Source organism: Nannospalax galili, unplaced genomic scaffold, assembly GCF_000622305.1.
Source record: "Nannospalax galili isolate Female #2095 unplaced genomic scaffold, S.galili_v1.0 scaffold989, whole genome shotgun sequence".
Classification (NCBI taxonomy): Eukaryota; Metazoa; Chordata; class Mammalia; order Rodentia; family Spalacidae; genus Nannospalax; species Nannospalax galili.
This window is the reverse complement of record NW_008359507.1, coordinates 191,159-208,829: the sequence shown is the minus strand read 5'-3', so window position 1 is coordinate 208,829 and position 17,671 is coordinate 191,159.

Here is a 17,671-nt window from a genome sequence, read left to right as displayed (position 1 = left end):
GGTATTGATTAATTTAGCTGTCTTCTCATTCTTTGTCCTGTTGACCTATCTAATAGAGACAATGGGGTTTTGAAGTCCCCTACTATTAATGAGTTGGTATTAATCTCGGTCTTAAAGTCCTCTGGCATTGTTTTTATGAAGTTGGGTGCACCAGAGTTTGATGAGTATATGTTCATGATTGTAATATCTTCTTGGTTTATTGTTCCTTTGATCAGAATGAAGTGGCCCTCTATCTCTTCTGATTAGTTTTTGTTTAAAGTCTATTTCATCAGATATTAGAATTGCAATGCCTGCTTTTTTCTTAGTACCTTTCGCTTGGTTTTTTTTTTTTTCTATCCTTTCACCTTAAGGTAGTGCCTGTCCTTGAAAGTAAGATGAGTTTCTTGCAGACAACAAAAGGTATGTTTTGTTTCTTAATCCATTCAAGTAGTCTGTGACTTTTGCCTGAGGAGTTCAGTTCATTGATATTTAAAGTTATTAATGAAGGATGTTTATTGAATCCTGTCCTTTTTATTTCTGTTCACATTCTTGATATAGCTGTGCATTTCCATTGTTATACTTTCATTGACTTTCTTTCTATAACCCCTTGGGTATAGTCATTCCTTTCTTCAGCTCTTTGTATTGCTTCAAGAACTCTCTGAAGGACTGGTTTTGTGGACATGAATTCTTTCAGCCTATTTATGTCATGGAAGATTTTTCTTTCCCCTTCGACTATAATAGACATTTTGGCTGGGTAAAGTAGTCTGGGTTGGCATCTGTGGTCATCTAGAACTGGGAATACTTTGGTCCAGGCTCTTCTGGCTTTCATAGTTTGTCCTGAACTATGTAAGTTGTAGTTCTTATGGGTTTGCCTTTATATGTGATTTGTTGTTTTTCTTTTGCAACTTTCAGTATTGTATCTTTTTTTGTATGTTTAGTGTTTGTACTATGATGTGCCATGGAGAGTTTCTTTTCTGGTCCTGTCTATTGGGTGTTCTACATGCCTCTTGTATTTGTTTTTTTAAAATAATTTATAGAGAATCTCATACATGCATATAAGGTGTTTTGATTAAATCCATGCCCACTCCCTCCCCTCTAACTCCTTTCATATCTCCCCATCACTTTTTTCTGACAAGTTCATATATTCTTTCTTGTTCTTTGATTTATTTATATTTTTGTGGGGCTTTTGGCTACCCTAATATGCCTCCTTCTGAAGAGGTAACCCTAAATATTTTAGGATTTGATAAAAAGCTCCCTAGTATTTTCAAAATTTTTGGCCTTTGGAACAGAGTAGGTTGCTAAGAGGCCCAAGGACATTGTGAGTTTTAGGCAAGAAACTGCCTAGTGAAGTCCTACTTCCTATTCTTATCACACCATTGTTTGAAGAGGTTATCCAATTTGCTAAAAGGGAATTGGGACTCAGACCACTCTGGCTTCTACCATCCTGAACAGGGACACAGGGTGGGGCAATTGGAGTACCAGTTCAGTGGGTCTATCTAAAAACTCCCAACTCCATAACTCTTATTTTGAATAGGAAAAGAAAGTCTTTGAACCTGAATAGGAGATGTGAAGAAGTAAAGTCAAGGGTAGTTAACATTACTAGTTCTAGACAGAGAACTAGAAAAAAAAGTCAGAACAGGACAATTTTCAAATGTTCATATGAGAATCCATTGGAATTTCTTGACAAGAGCTTCCAAAAGCATCCCTGTATTGGGCTCCTCCTTATTTTTCTTTTGTCTTCCAAGGCTGGACTCTAGAGTGATGGATTCAGGATTTGCTTTCAAGTATTTTAATAACTGTTGGAGTAGTTAGAATTAGTGTCAGTTCCCTCTCAATGGCTTCTAGATAGGGGGAGAAAACAAATTTATCCATCATTTCAGAACAATAGCTGGTTGTTTCCCTTAGCTACAGGTGGGCACTACAGTATTGGAGACCAAGATTTGAAGTCTTACATCTGAGCAACACTTTCTGGTTAGGAACAAAATCATCAATGAGAAATAATTGTCTAAATAACTTATTTTTTTTGTCTTTTTGAGACAGGGTCTCCCTCTAGCCTCAGCTGGCCTGTAACTCACTATGTAGACCAGGATGGCCTTTTTATATAGACTTAAGCTTAATGTCTGGGAAGTATTATCCCTTGAACTCTTAAAGAAATATACTGATGACTTTACTCTTTGGTTATACTTTCCTTTGGGGTGTTTAAGATCATACAGTTGGCCCAAATAAATCAATTTATTTTTACCAGTTCCATATATGTGAAGATAAGTCAAAGGTCCTGCTCGACCATGTCTGTCTTCACTTGGAAGCATGAATGAGATGTTTCATCTGAGTTGACCCTCCTCTTTGTAGACTGGACACTGGTTCAAGTCCATCCCGTGGGGTCTCCATGGCCTCCCTGAACAAGAATACAAGTGACTCACTACAATTACAGGACATTTTGAAAGATGTTCCATAGTCCCCTGGAACTTAGTCGACCTTAGAGGGCAAGGGGAAAAGACTGTCCTTTATGTCCCTCTGACCACATTAGTATAGTCCTCAAACTTTGGCTATTAAACATCCAATAAGTTTAGTTCCACCAGCCTGAAACTTTTAGTTATCATGTGCTGTGTAGATAAGGCTTGGGTAAAAAAACCAATATTCTCACATAAACTTTGACTAGATATATATTTTGTTCCTTAAACTAGTTGACTAAACTATGACCACAGACATTTTAAGTTCTGTGTATAGTTATGTGTATATTATTTTTGTCTCATCCTTTATATATCATAACAAACCTAAACAGACCTTCATTACTTGCTTAGGCTTTTTCTCATTTTTCCTATTTTGGAAAATATCTCCATTGCCACATCCTTTTAACACCTTTTACATTCTCATTTTTTAAAAATAATTATGAGACATAATAGCATTAACAAATAAATTTTTCCATCTGTTGTGTGACTTCTATTCCTGGGGATGCTAAGCAATGCTTATTCCCTTTCAATACACTAGTTTCAAGCCAATGTTTGATTAAAGTTTCATTGGGAAACCAGTGAATTTATTGAGCTTACTTACTGACATAACTGAGGGGTTGCTGAGGTGTATGTATGAACTGAGGGTATGCACGCTGGAAAGCCTTTACCAAGCATGGGTCATGCCTTTTCTTCCTAGCCTTCCCCAGATTGTATACTTTAGGCCTCCTCAAATCCAGGAGGCCATGTGTAATTAGGGCCAAATTATATACAGTTGGCTGGGAAGAGTGGCTGGATACTTCTCTGAGGGTCCAATGACCCTGCTTGGCCCTCCTTTAATGAATGACCACAACCATCAACAAGCCCAATTGTGATGATGTTTAGCAATCAGGCTCAGCTGAAGTCGTGATAATGGTAGTTATTGCATGCTGAAAGGACTTCTGTATAGGATCATTTTATTAAAAGGACCTGGATTTTTAAATTATTTGGTGCTAGGATCCACATATGAGGAAGAACATACATCGTTTGTTTTTCTGAGTCTGTGTTACTTCACTTAGTATAACAGTTTCTAGATGATCCATTTCCCAGCAAATTTCATTATTTCATCTTTCTTTACTGCTGAATAGAACTCCATTGTGTAAATATACCACATTTTTGTTGATCACTCATCAGTTGAGGGACACTTAGGTTGCTTCTACCTCTTAGCTATTCTGAAAAGAGCAGCAACAAACATGCTTGTACAAGTGTCTCTACAATAGAATGAGTCCTTTGGGTATATGCCAAGGAGTGGTATAACCAGGTCACATGGTAGGTTCATTTTTAGGTTTTTAAGAGTTCTCCACACTGTTGTCCATAAAGGTTGCACGAGTTTGCAATCCCACCAGCAGTGAATGAGTGTTCCCCCTTCTCCACATCCTTGCCAGCTTTTGGTATCATTTGTTCTCTTGATCTCAGCCAGTCTGATTGGGGTAAGGTGATACCTTAGGTGGTTTTAATTTGCATTTCCCTAATTAATAACGATGATGAAAACTTTTTGAGATATTTCTTAGTCATCTTTACTTCCTCATTTGAGAATTCTCTGTTTAGATCTTTAGTCAATCTTTTAATTGGGTCATTTGGTTTCTCAATTCTCTTTTTTTTATTTCTTTATATATTCTGGATGTTAAACCTCTGTCAGATGTGTCACTGATGAAAATTTTTTCCCATTCTGTGGGCTTTCTCTTTACTTTTTTGATTGTTTCTTTTGCTGTACAGAAGCTATTTAGTTTAATGAGGTCCTACGTGTTGATTGCTGACCTTAATTCCTGAGCAACAGCTATCTGATTTAGAAAATCCTTTCTTGCACCTATATCTTGTAAGTTACTGCCAATATTTTCTTCTAATAGTTTCAGGGTTTCCAGTTTCACATTGAGGTCTTAGATCCATTTGGAGTGACTTTTGTGCAAGGAAAAGATAAGGATCTAGTTTCATTCTTTCATAGGTGGAGATCCAGTTTTCCCAGAACCATTTGTTGAAGATGTTGTCTTTTCTCCATTATGTGTTATTGGCACCTTTGCCAAATATCAGGTGGCTGAAATTGTGTGTACTTGGGTTTAGATCTTCAATGATGTTCCATTGATCTATGTGTCTATTTTTGAGCCAATACCATGATGTTTTTAAGACTATAGCCCTGTAGTATACTTTGAGATCTGGTATAATCCCCCCAGTGTTGCTCTTTGTGCTCAGGGTTGTTTTGTCTATCTGGGGTCTTTTGAAATTCCATATGAATTTAAGGATTCTTTTTCTTATTCTGTGCAGTATATCATGGGGATTTTGAATGGGATTGCACTGAACCTATATATTGCTGTTGGTAGGATGGTCATTTTCACAGTATTAATTCTTCCAATCCATGAACATGGGAGGTCCTTCCATCTCCTGGTGTCTTCCTCAATCTTTTTCTTTAACCATTTAAAATTTACATTGTAGAAATATTTGGCGTCTTTGGTCAGATTTATTCCAAGATATTTAATTATTTTGCAGCAATTGTGAATGGAAGTTTTCCCTGTATTCTTTCTCCAATTGCTTGTTATTGGTATTTAGAAAGGCTACTGATTTTTGTAGATTGATTTTATAACCTGCCACTATATTGAAAGTGTTGATTAGTTCTAGGACTTTTCTGGTAGAACTTTTGGAATCTCTTTGGTATAGTATCATATCATCTCAAAAAGGGATAGTTTGACCTCTTCTTTTCCAATTAGTACTCCTTTAATTTCCTTCTCCTGTTTTATTGCTCTAGCAAGAGTTTCAAGCACTATGTTGAAAAGGAGTGGAGATAGTGGACATCCTTGTCTGGTTCCTGATTTCAATGGGAATGCTTCCAGTTTTTCTCCATTTAGGATGATGTTGGCTGTGGGTTTGTTGTATATAGCTTTAATTACATTGAGGTATGTTCCCTCCATTCCAATTCCCTCTAGGACTTTGAATATAAATGCATGCTGAATTTTGTCAAAAGCCTTTTCTGGATTTTTGAGATGACAATGTGGTTTTTGTCTCTGAGTCCATTTGTATGATTAATGACTTTTACTGACTTGCACATACTGAACCATCCCTGCATCTCTGGGATAAAGCTGCCTTGATCATGGTGAATGATCTTTTTGATGTGTGTCTGTATGTGGTTTGCAAGTATTTTGTTGAAAATTTTTGCATCTATGTTCATTAAGGATATGGGTCCATAATTTTCTTTTTGGGGTATTAAAGTAATGCTGGCTTCATAGGAGGAATTTGAGAGTTCTCCCTCTGTTTCTATCTTTTTGAAAAATTTAAGTCATGTAGATTGGAGGTCTTCTTTAAATGTCTGGTAGAATTATGCTGTAAATCCTTCTGGGCCTGGGCTTTTTTAAGTTGGGAGGCTCTGTTTTACTGTTTCAGTTTCCTCATATGTTATGGGTCTGTTCAAACTGTTGATTTCTTCTTGGTTTAATTTTGGTGGTTCCCTTAATTTTAGATAACCATCCTTTTCTTTTAGATTTTCAAATTTGGTAGCATATAGGTTTTTAAAATATTCCCTTATAATGATATGGATATTTTGGGTGTCTGTTGTGATGTTTCCCCTTTTATCTCTGATTTTGTTGGTTTGGATTTGCTCTTTCACTCTTTCTTTTGGTTAACTGGGCTAAGTATCTTTCCATCTTGTTTAGCTTTTCAAAGAACCAACTCTTAGATTCATCGATACTTTGTATTGTTTTCTTTGTTTCTCTTTCTTTAATTTCTACTCTGATTTTTGTTATTTCTTTTCTTCTGCTGGGCTTGGGTTTCATTTGTTGTTGCCTTTCCAAGGTCTTGAATTTCAGTGTTACATCATTTATTTGGGCTCTTTCTAATTTTTTAATGTAGGCACTTGGAGCTATAAACTTCCCTCTTAGGACTGATTTTAAAATGTCCCAGAGGCCATGTTGTGTTGTATTGTCCTTTTCATTGAATTCCAGGAATTTTTAAATTTCTTTTTTAATTTGTCCTTTGACCCACTCGTTGTTTAGGAGTGTGTTGTTCAATCACCACAAGTTCATGTAGTGACTACTGCTTTGTCCAGTGTTGATTTTGAGCTTTATTTCATTGTGGTCTGATAGAATGCATTTGATTATTTCAATTATTTTGTATTTGTTTAGGTTTGTTTTGTGGCCCAGTATGTGATTAATTTTTGAAAAAGTGCCATGGGGTGCTGAGAAAAAAGTGTATTCTTTGGTGCTTAGGTGGAATATTCAAAAGATGTCTGTCAGGCTCTTTTGATTTATAGTATAATTTAATTCAGATGCCTCTCTGTTTATTCTTTGTCCAGTTGACCCATCTAAAGGAGACAGTGGGGTATAGAAGTCCCATACTATTACTGAGTTGGGGTTAATCTGTGTCTTAAAGTCCTGTAGTGTTATTTTTATGAATTTAAGTGCACCAGAGTTTGGTGCATATATGTTAAGTATTGTAATATCTTCTTGGTTAACTGTTCCTTTGATCAGAATGAAGTGACCCTCCTTATCTTTTCTGATGAGTTTTATTCTGAAGTCTATTTTGTCGGATATTATAATTGCAGCCCCTACTTGTTTCTTTGTGCCATTTACTTGGAATATTCTTTTGCATCTTTTTACTTTAAGGTAGTGCCTGTCCTTGTCCTTGAAGGTGAGATGGGTTCCTTGCCAACAGCAAAGAGATGGATTTTATTTCTTAATCCATTCACTTATCCTGTGTCTTTTGACTGGGGAGTTCACTCCATTGATATTTAAGGTTATTATTGAAAGATGTGCATTGGTTGCCTTCACTTTGATTGCTGTTTGTGTTCTCTGTCTAATTTTGTGTTTCCTAGATTATACCTTTCTTTATTTTCTTTATTTTGCTCCTAGAGTACAGTTATTTCTCTTTCTGCTCTCCGTAGTGCTTCAATTATTCTTTGAAGGACTGGTTTTGTGGACATGTATTCTTTCAGGCTATTCATGTCATGGAAGATTTTTCTTTCTCCCTCAACTATAATAGACATTTTTGCTGGGTATAGTACTCTGGGCTCGCATCTATTGTCATGTAGAACTGGAAATTCCTTGATCCAGGCTCTTCTGGCTTTCATAGTTTGCATTGATAAGTCAGCTGTAATTCTGATGGGCTTTCCTTTGTATGACTTGTTGTTTTTCTTTTGCTGCTTTCAGTATTCTCTCTTTGTTCTGTACATTTAGTGATTTTACTATGCTATGTCATGGGAGAATTTGTTTACTGATCTTGTCTATTTGGTGTTCTATGTGCTTCTTGTATTTGTATGGGGATGTCTTTCCTTAATTTTGGGAAATTCTCCTCTACAATCCTGTTTAAGATCTGGTCAACACCATTAACCTGAAATTCTTCTCCTCCCTCTATTCCTATGATTTGGTTTTCCCATGAGGTCCCACATGGTATCCCTTGCATATTCCATTCCTGTGTTTTTTTTTAAATTTTTCCATAATCTTTGCTCAAGTGGTCCAGTTCTTCAACTTTATCCTCTGGTGTTGATATTTTGTTTTCCAGTTCATTCATTCTAGAGGTGTTACTTTCCCCTGTTGTTTCAAGTTGGCTTATTGAGTTTTGCACTTCCTTCTTCATTGCTGCCTTAGTTTTTTTCAATGTTTATCTCTTTTGTGATTTCATTCAGAAGTTTATCCTATATTCATTTAGTTCTTTGATTTGTTTGTTCGTGTGTTCTTTAAATTCGTTGAATTCCTTAATCATGTTTATGACTGTTCTTTTAAATTCAGTGTCCTGAGTTAACTCTAGGGGGCTCTCCTGTAGAATTCTTCTACAGTATTGGTGGAGTTTGGTGGGGGCATAGTGTTTTGGCGTTCCATTTTATTATTCTTTCGTTGTGATTTTGGCATGTGTCTTTCTTTTGTTGTTTATGATTCTGATATGAGAATTAAGTTGAAGTATGCTTCTGTTTGTATTATCCAGGTGCCTAGACCCTTTCTTTATTGGTTATGTAAAGCTGGTTAGTACAGGGTTCAGGTTCTTTCAGGTTTATTTTGGAGGGAACTGATGGGTTCAGATCAGCTATTCAGGGGTACCCACAGAAACCCAATTCAGGTTCCAGTCAAGTACACTCAGGCTTCCTTCACCACATGGAGGCAGGATCAGGATGTTCTCAGGCAGTCCACCCTCTCAGGCTGTCTGCTAGGATCTTTAGCTTCCTAAAGCCAGATCTGTTGTGGGGTTTTGGGAGGGGCCTCAGGAAATCCCAGGTAGGGGGATGGGTATGGCACAATTAGGGGAAGCTCACCACTACATGGAGGCTGGATCTGGGGGCACTCAGGCAGTCCCCTGTGTTCTCAGCCCCTCTGTCATAGAGAGGCTAGAGGGAGGCCAGAACTTGGCACTCTCTGGCTGTCTGCTGAGATCAGAGCCACCATGTCGATGGAGGTCAGAACCTACCCTCTCACTTCTTGTATCTGTATGGGCATGTCTTTCTTTAATCTTGGGAATTTTCTTTTATAATCCCATTGAAGATCTGGTCCAGACCATTATCCTGAGATTTTTCTCCTTCCTCTATGCCTATGATTCATAAGTTTGATCTTTCTGTGGTGTCACACAATTCTTGCATATTCCAATCTTGTGTTTTCTTAAATTTTTCATCATCTTTGCTTGAGTGGTCTAATTCATCCACTTAACTTCCAGTCTTGATATTCTGTTTTCCATTTCATTCATCCTATTGGTGAGGCTTTCTCCTGTTGTTTCTAATTGACTTACTGAGTGTTTCACTTCCTTCTTCATTTCAGCCTGAGTTTTCTTCAGTGTTTCTATCTCTTGTGAATTCAGTCAGAAGTTTATCCCTATCTTCTTTTAGTTCTTTAATTTGTGTGTTCTTTAAATTCATTGAATTCCTTGCTCATGTTTATGATTCTTCTTTTAAGTTCTGTGTTCTGTGTTCTCAAAATTGAATGAGTTTTTAACCTTTAAAAAAGATCTCCATTTCATTTTATAAGACATTGTTTCTTACAGAAAGACTCATTGTTTTTGCTAGTAACACTGAGATGTTGGTGCATGCATCTCTCATCAGTATGTATCTGATTATTACTATTCCTAATTGGTTGCACTCGGATCCTCTTTTCTGAATTCATTCAGAAGTTTAGCTCTATCTTCTTTCAGTTTTTGGTTTCTTTGTGTGCTCTCCAAATTCACTGAATTCTATTATCATGTTTATAATTGTTCTTCTGATTTCCATGTCCTGTGTTTTCTCTGTGGGGTTCTCACTGTATTCCTCTAGAGGACTGTTGGTACTTGGTAGAGATATATTATTTTGGTTTTTCATCTTATTATTTTTTCTCTGTGACTTTGACATGTGGATTTCTTTTGTAGTTTCTGGTTTTTGTGTGAGACTCAAGCCTTCCTTTGTTGAGTTTAGGTCTGCTTCTTTTTGTAAACTTATTTGCCTTTGTGATTTACTTTGTTGGGTATGAAGAGCTGGTTTGTCTAGGCTTCAGGTTTTCTCTTTGATTTTATATTGGAGTGGTCAAATTGCTATCTTCTTCATGAGTTTCCACAGAGGCTCAAGTCAGATGAGGATCAGATGTTCTCAGACTTTCTCCTAAGGTATGGATCCCTCCAGGAAAGATGCTGTCCTCAGGAATTTGGGGGCTGGGAGTCTCAGGGTGAGCTGGTGGTTGTTCCACCCAGGGATGCAAAGGGCGGTGGGGGTGGGAAGAGGCCTCGAGGGCTCCTGGGGGCTACTGGGAGGAACTGTGTTGGTCTCAATGCAAAGGATCAGGAAACAGAGGGGATTCTGGGCCCAGAGGTCAGTCTAGGGGTCTGTGTGTCATGACAAGAAATGGGCCAGTACCCAGGCTAGGAGGGAAGCTGGGAGGGTGAATGAAGCTGGAGTAGTCAATGGGCTGAGGGATCCATCCAGGAAAGATGCTAGCACCAGGAAGCTGGTGGCTGAGCCACCAAGGGATGCTCTGGGCAGGATCAGGCCCAGAGGGCTCCTGGGGACTGCAGGGAGGAGCTGCGTTGGTCTGGTTTCAAAGAAACAGGAAGCAGTTGTGGCTCTGGGCCAAGAGGTCAGTCCCCCCGCCCTGTGTCTGTGGTGCCAAGACAAGATATGGGTAAGTACCCATGTTAGGAGGAGAGGTGGGAGGGAGAGCTGGGAGGATGAATGAGTCTGGGCAAGTCAAGGTGCGGTGGACACCATTGGACTTACCCAGGTTAGGTGTTGGCGTGAGGACACTGGAGGCTGTGCAGACCAGGAAAGCAAATCTGTGTCTTTTGATTGGGGAGTTCAGTCCATTGATAGTTTAAGTTCTTAATGAAAGATGTGTATTGATTCCTGTCATTTTTATTTCTCTTCACATTCTTGGTGTAACTGTGCATTTCCATAGTTATACCTTCATTAAGTTTCTTTCAGTAACCCCTTGGGTATAGTCGTTCCTTTCTTCAGCTCTTTGTTTTACTTCAAGAACTCTCTGAAGGACTAGTTTTGTGGACATGAATTCTTTCAGCCTATATATGCTGTGGAAGATTTTTCTTTCCCCTTTGCCTATAATAGACATTTTGTCTTGGTAAAGTAATCTGGGTTGGCATCTGTGGTCATTTAGAACTGGGAATGCTTTGGTCCAGGCTCTTCTGGCTTTCATAATTTTCACTGAAATGTTAGGTATAGTTCTGATGGGTTTTCCTTTATATGTGACTTGCTTATTTTCTTTTGCAGCTTTCAGTATTGTCATTTCTGTATGGTTAGTGTTTTTACTATGATGTGCCATGGAGAGTTTCTTTTCTGGTCCTGTCTATTTGGTGTTCTATATGCTTCTTGCTTTTTATATAGGTATGTCTCTCTTTAATTTTGGAAATTTTCTTCTACCATCATGTTGAAGATCTGGTCCATACCATTATCCTGAGATTCTTCTCCTTCCTCTATGCTTATGATTTATAAGTTTGGTCTTTTATGGTGTCACACAATTCCTGCATATTCCATTCTTGTGTTGTCTTAAAGTATTCATAATCTTTGCTTGAGTGGTCTAATTTGTCTACTTTATCTTTCAGTCTTGATATTCTGTGTTCCATTTCATTCATCCTATTGGTATGGCTTTCTGAGTGTTTCACTTCCTTCTTCATTTCAGCATGAGTATTCAGGATTTCTAACTCTTTTTTGAATTCATTCAGAAGTTTATCCCTATTTTCTTTCAGTTCTTTGATTTCTTTGCTTGTGTGTTCTTTAAATTCACTGAATTCTTTTATCATGTATATAACTGTTCTTTTGAGTTCCATGTCCTGTGTTATCTCTAGGGTGTTATCATTGTACTCCTTTAGAGGACTGTTGGTACTTGGTGAGGTTATATTATTTTGTTTTTCATGTTATTATTTTTTCTCTGTGACTTTGACATGTGGATTTCTTTTGTAGTTTTTGTTCTTGTGTGAGACTCAAGCCTTCTTTTGTTGAGTTAGGTCTGCTTCTTTCTGTAAACCTTATTTGCTTTGTGGTTTACTGTTGGGCATGAAAAGCTAGTTTGTCTAGGCTTCAGATTCTCTCTTTTGATTTTATACTGGAGTGGCCAAATTGCTTTTGTCTTGCTGCTCAAGAGTTCCCACAGAGGCCCAAGTCGGATGAGGATCAAACTCTCTCAGGCTTTTTCCTAAGTTCTGGATTCCTCCAAGAAAGATGTTGGCCTTAGGAATTTGAGGGCTGGGCTGGCCTGGGAGCAGGGCCCAGGAAAGACGCTGGCCCCAGGAAAGACGCTGGCCCCCAGGAATGCAAAGGAAGTTGGGGGCAAGATGAGGCCCCAGGGCTCCTGGAGACTACAGGGAAGAGTTGGGTTTTTCTGGATGCAAAGGATCAGGAAGCAGTGGGGATTCTGTGCCAAGCGGTCATTCCAGAGGTCTGGGGTGCCAAGACAAAAAATAGGCCAGTGCCCAGGCTAGGAGGAGACATGGGTTATGGGAGCTGTGAGGGTGAATGAGGCTGGAGGAATCAAGGTGCAGTGTGCACCACGTAACTTAATCAGGAAAGATGTTGGCCCCAGGAAGTGTGTGGCTGTGCTGCCCAGGAATGTAAAGGGAGGTGGGGGAAGGGCAAACTGACTTCTAAATATTTATGTTTATATCTATAGACCTGTGCTGATTCCAACCTTGGTCAGAAAAGCTTCTTACTGTGATGCCTAGGGGTTAATGCAGAGACTCATTATTCTTCAAAAGGATGAGAACAAGAGACTGTGAGTGCTCTTCCATAAATGGACCATCTATATCCATCCTCCTCACCATAATTACTGGAAACTCCATGAAAGAAGTAGAGGAGAGAACATGAGAGCCGGAGGATGGATAGGAGGGCTGTGAAATTTTATTCTCCAGACATGACATGGTTATTGCATACATGAACCCACAGCAGCTGTGATTAGCCACACACGATAAAGTCCAGTAAACATTCTAGAATGGAGGTAGAGGGGTTCCTGAAGTCCTACACTATTGTAATTTGCTTCTCTGTTGCTGTGATAAAACAGACCTAAAAACAACTTGGCGAAGACGGGGTTTATTTTATTGTCACTTCCAAACTGCAGCCCAGGTTTGAGAAAAGTTAGAGTAGAAAATCAAGGTAGGGACCTGGAGGCAGGAGCCAAAGCCCAGACAACAGAGGAAGGCTGCTTAGTAGAAGACAGGCCATGTTTCAGACACAGAATTTGAAACAATCAAGCTGGGACCTGGAAGCCTCCTCCCTGAAGACTAGCTCTCATAATATTAGAGGATACTATGCAAACTGCCAAAGGAGAAAACCAATCAATGGTTCTACCCAGCTGTAAATCTTAATAAACAACAATGAATGGCCTAGCAAACTGTTGGAGCAGTAATGGCATTTTTATCTTCGGGGTAATCAACTGTTGTCTAATTGGAATTAAGGCCTGCTCAATGGGAGGGAGCTTAGGTGTGGTACTGTAAAGATAGCCAAGTATACGTGGTTGGAGACATCATAGATCCTAGAGAAAAACTTACTTTTGTCACACTTCTAACCAATGTAATTTATTACTATGTTCTAAATATGCATTCTCATATTTACAGACAAGTGTACCTCTCATCACTCACCAAAGAAGCTTCTTACTGCAACATGTGGAGATTAATAGAGTTCCTCAACTGGTCAAATGCAGAGGATAATTGTCTGTGAGACCCCCTCATACTAAGTGACACATTTTCAGTGCAACCTCTACACATAAGATGAAGCATCTTTCAACTCTCATCAGTGAGGTTTCCTTACACAGCTGATGGTGATTAACCCAGAAACCCACAACTGACCAATGTTCAGAGAACAAGAGACTACAGAGTGCTCATCCCTGAATAGGATAACTATTTCAAACTTCTGCCTCTCAAGACTCGGGATCATTGTAGAAAACAGGGCAGAAATGTTGTAGTAGCCAGAGGTGGTAGATGACCAGAAGGAACTGGAGTTTTCTAGACAGCTGATCAGTTACACATATGAACTCTCAGCAATGATGACAGCATGCATAAGTCCCATACAAGTTCAAAGCCGAAAAATGTCCAGCATAGACGTGGGGAAATGAGTAAGAAACCCCAACCCAACCTAAGGAACTTTTGGCAACTGATGGCTGCTAGAAGGGGAGGGATAATCTCTTACAGGGATGGGGTTCTTAGTCGGTCCACCAGCAGATGGACCCAGGCCAAGTGATATGTGGGGACACAAATCAAACTGTATAGACTGTATTGTATATATAGTGGAGTTTACTGAATTGAGAGCGAGGGGAGGTGCAGATGGGCCATGAATCTAAATACCATCAAATTATTATATTGCATGAAGTTCATACATGAAAACAATGTATTTGAATCATATACACTACCACCCCTCCTCCCAACTCCTCACAGTTCTACTCTCACCCTTCCACCCTGCCTCCCAGCTCCATGTTGTCTTTGTTAAGTATAACCCACCTAATTTCAGTTTGTGCTGCCTATATGCTTGTTGGTGTGGGACCCTCTCTTGGCTCATCATCAGCCTACTAAGGGCAACACCCTTAAGAAATGACTCTCCTTCTTCCAGATGCTATTAACTGTCAATAGGTCCTCAGTTAAAGGTGGGAGCTCATGATCCCTCCTCTCCATGCTGGAATGTAGAATTGTATGATGTGCAAAGTGGCCCTGTCATGTTCAGTAGATACCATTTGGCCCTTGTCATCTGAGACCTCTGGCTCTTGAGGTCCTTCTACAGTCTTCTAAGATGGTCCCTAGGCTTTAGGGGAAGAGGTATAATATACATATCTTATTTATTGCTGAGCAGTCCACAAGCACTAATTCTCTGTGCTGTGACTAGTTCTTAGTTTGTACATTAACTGCCATTCACTGCAAAAGCAGACAAACCAAAACAGAACAAATCTTCCCTGTGATGAGGTCTGACAGCCTCATTAGTTTATGTGTTTAGTGAAATAAAATTACTGAGCATTTTGAATCTATTTAGCAATGTATTAGTAAAAGGTTCACCCTGGAGCCTGGGAGCTCACCAACCCTGGGTTTTTAACCAGCTTTACAGTACCAGATATTTGTTTCCTATGGAGTAGGCCTTAAATCCAATCAAAAAGTGGTTGGCTACCCACATGACATTCATGCCACAACTGCACCCATCTTGGTTTTCCATTTGATGAGATATAGAATCACTCATTAAAGAATGCTTAGAGAGGCCTGTGGGGGATTATCTAGATTAAGTTAGCCTCTAGGCATGCCTGTTGGGGATTATCTATAGTAGGTTAATTGAGGTGGGAAGACTTGCTCACTGAGCAGCATGATTTTGTGGAGTGTGGTTCCAGACAGAATAAAGACTTGAGCTGACCAGGAGTATTCATCTTTCTCAGCACCCTGATCCTGATTACAATGTGACAGCTGCCTCACTTGCTGCTGCCATGACTTCCCCTCCATGATGGACTGCATCCGCTCAAACTATAAGCTGAAATAATTCTTTCCTCCTTTAATGCGGCCTCCCTTAAATTGCTTCTGGTTGCATTTTTTTTAATCACAGCAACAAGACAACAAATGTAACGTTAGTTCAAAATTTAATGTAGTTATATTAATATAGACAGCAGAGTAAGGAAAAATATAAATGGATATGGATATGATATAACAAGAAAGGGGTCAGTACTCCAAAAAACCATGATTATTAATGTGCATGCATGTGAATCTTTAAAACTACAAGAAAATACTTATAATACATTTAAATAGTTTTCTGTATCATCTGACAAGACCATGTGTTATTTTCTCCTCATTCTGCCAATATGGTGTGCTATTTCAACTTTGAAATCTGAAGCATCTTTAACTCTGCTAATCAATCTTACAGTTCTCTTTAATTCTTTTTATGCTCTCCTTACATTGTTGCATTAGTAGTTTGTTGAGGACTTTTGCATCACGATTCTTAAAAGATAGTACTCTATTGTTTTATTTCTCCTTCCTTCCTTCCTTCCTTCCTTCCTTCCATCCTTCCTGTCTTCCTTCCTTCCTTCCATCCTTCCTGTCTTCCTTCCTTCTCCCTTCTTTCCTTCTTCCTTCCTTTTTTCCTTCTTCCTTCCTGTCTTCCTTCTTTCCATCCTTCCTTCCTCCTTACCCCTTCCTTCTTCCTTCCTTCCTTCATTCCTTTCTTCCTTCCTTCCTTACTTCCTTCCTTCCTGTCTTCCTTCCTTCTCCCTTCTTTCCTTCTTCCTTCCTTCCTTCCATCCTCCCTTCCTCCCTACCCCCTTCCTTCTTCCTTCCTTCCTGTCTTCCTTCCTTATCCCTTCTTTCCTTCTTCTTTCCTTCCTTCTTTCTTTCCTCCTTCCTTCCTTCCATCCTTCTTTCCTCCCTACCCCCTTCCTTCTTCCTTCCTTCCTTCCTTCCTTTCTCCCTCCCTCCTTCCCTCCTTCTCTCCCTCCTTCCCTCCCTCCATCCTTCCTTCCTTCCTGTCTTCCTTCCTTATCCCTTCTTTCCTTCTTCTTTCCTTCCTTCTTTCCTTCCTTCTTTCCTTCCTTCTTTCCTTCCTTCTTTCCTTCCTTCTTTCCTTCCTTCTTTCCTTCCTTCTTTCCTTCCTTCTTTCCTTCCTTCTTTCCTTCCTTCTTTCCTTCCTTCTTTCCTTCCTTCTTTCCTTCCTTCTTTCCTTCCTTCTTTCCTTCCTTCCTCATTTCCTTCCTTCCTTCCTTCCTTCCTTCCTCCCTCCCTCCCTCTCTCCCTCTCCCCTCCATCCCTCCTTCCTTCCTTCCTTCCTGTCTTCTTTCTTTCATCTTTCCTTTCTTTATTGCTTTCTCTCTTCCTTGTGAGTCTGGACTGGTATTAGGATAATCTTTATTTTGTAGAATAAGTTTGATCTCTGATTTTTTGTTGTGCTTTTGCAAGACTTTGGAAAGCACTTGTTCAAATTCTTCTTTAAATATTTATAAGAATTCATCAGGAGAATCTGGGCATGGTTCTTTATGACTGAACTCATGAACCCTGAACTCATGGCTGGAGAATTTTCATGAGTTGGAGGCTAGCTTGGCATACAGAATGGGGTGCTGTCTTGATAAACCAAAGGGAAAAAATCACTGAGAAAGCTCTCTTGATGTATTTCTGGTCTTTCATTTTCTACATAGCAAAGGTTTTTGTAAATGGACTTTGTTATTTTTTCATTATAGTTTTGTCCTGAACTTCAGGAACCACTTCAAAGGCTTGTATTCAAATAATAAAAGATCAATAATACTGAAATTTCAGTACAATTGAGCAACTTCCCTTCACTACTTTGTTTTAGTAATGTCAATATTCTGTGCCTGCGTGTTGATATGCCCAGGTCATTTTCTGGGAGGACAATTTTTTTCCAGTATGGACACTCAGGAGTCTTTCCTCACAGCAGAGATACAATGCATCTTCCATCCACCTTAATCCTCTAGTCAAATACAGGCAAAGCTTTTCCAATTTCTTGTTATTCTGCATTTCCATTTAGAAGTTAAAACCCCAGGTAAGGAACATGTAGTTGTCTATCTGGACATTGTTCCAAAGATCAGTACCAATGTCAAAAGTATGTAGAGATCCATCTGCCTGGACCGAACAGGGCAGTGAATGTAATAGTAGAAACTTTTTGGTGAGAAGACGGGCCACATAAGAGTTTAAGCTTAATCTGTAAGAAAATTTACTTCTCTCTTAATATTTGCCAGTAAAGAGTAAGTTTGAAGTGATATCAATGTAACTGAATCTGAAGCACTTGAAATTTGGTTATGTTTACATGTGAGAATTGTTAATATGTGAATGGTATCTATTACCCAATAGGGAAATATCTTCTTTTC